This window comes from Pantherophis guttatus, chromosome 1 (assembly GCF_059756535.1).
Source record: "Pantherophis guttatus breed Tessera chromosome 1, ASM5975653v1, whole genome shotgun sequence".
In the NCBI taxonomy this organism is placed as follows: domain Eukaryota; kingdom Metazoa; phylum Chordata; class Lepidosauria; order Squamata; family Colubridae; genus Pantherophis; species Pantherophis guttatus.
The window spans coordinates 141,534,132-141,535,405 of NC_142063.1; positions in this window are offsets into that span (position 1 = coordinate 141,534,132).

Here is a 1,274-nt window from a genome sequence, read left to right on the forward strand (position 1 = left end):
AAGAACAAGAACATCAGGAAATATCTGATCAAGAAATATCACCTAGAAATGAGGAAGGTTAAGGAAGAATTGGAAACAATAAAGCAGCAAATAATAGCTCTAACCAAGAAGATCCGCAGATATGAAGCTCAAGTTGCATGTTTAAGTACAATGTCCAATTTCAGTCCAATTAGAATAATTTCCACCAATCCACCAATGGAGAGACTAGAGATTGAAATACAGTGATGGTGCTGTATTTATTTTATTGTATACTGATATGGCTAAAAGCTAATCAATAAATTATGGTTGATCTCACACTGTGGTGGGTTGCCCCCGGTTTGGACCGGTTGGCAAAAACTGGTAGTAAAACTGGCGGGAGGCCCTGCCCACCGCCCCGGATGTCGCGTGCGCGATCCCATTGCGAACCGGTAGTAAAGGTACGTAGAACCCACCCCTGATCTCACAGTCAACCATAGTCAAAAGTGGAAAGTTCAAGTGGAAAGAACTTGTCTTCAATTAGTTGAAGCTTTCAATATTAGGTAGATTTTGCCAGATTGTTTTCGGTATGCCCTCCTTACGGTATGTTAAGCTGTTTGGCAATGAGTGGGTGATATCATGATCCTCCTCCTCCTCCTCCTCCTCCTCCTCCTCCTCCTCCTCCTCCTCCTCATCATCATCATCTCAGACTGCAATCTTAAATGTATGTACATAGAACCAATTTTAGTTGAATGCAAGAAGGATCTGCCATTAAGGAAACAAATGATAATACAGTATCTTAAGCCAAACATCAAGTAAACCATTTTGCAACTTGAATATTGTATGAATTAAATCATTCTGATTTGTAAATAATTTATGGATTACTTTATTGGGTCCCATATAATCAGACTCTGTGGTTAATTCAAAAGAGTTCAATGAAATAGAGGTTAGTTCTGTTGGGTCAAACCCAGCACTCTGTGAATTAATCTGTGATTCAAACTTGAAGAGGAAATGTAACTACATTATGATTTCTAGGATGTAGGTAGTGAGGACCCTCAGGGTTTAATTCTAGGACTAATGTTTTTTTTTAACATGTTTATAAATGATTTGGAATAGGGCATACTAGTGGAATAACCAGGTTTGCTGACAACACAAAATTGTTCAGTGATTAAAGACAATAAGAGACCGTGAAGAGCTCTAAATGGAATGAGTGTCAAAATGGCAGATGTCCTTCAAGTTTAAAGTGATGTACATTGCTGCCCAAAATCTTAACTACTCATACAAACTAATGGAATCAGAGCTAACAGCGACCAATAAGG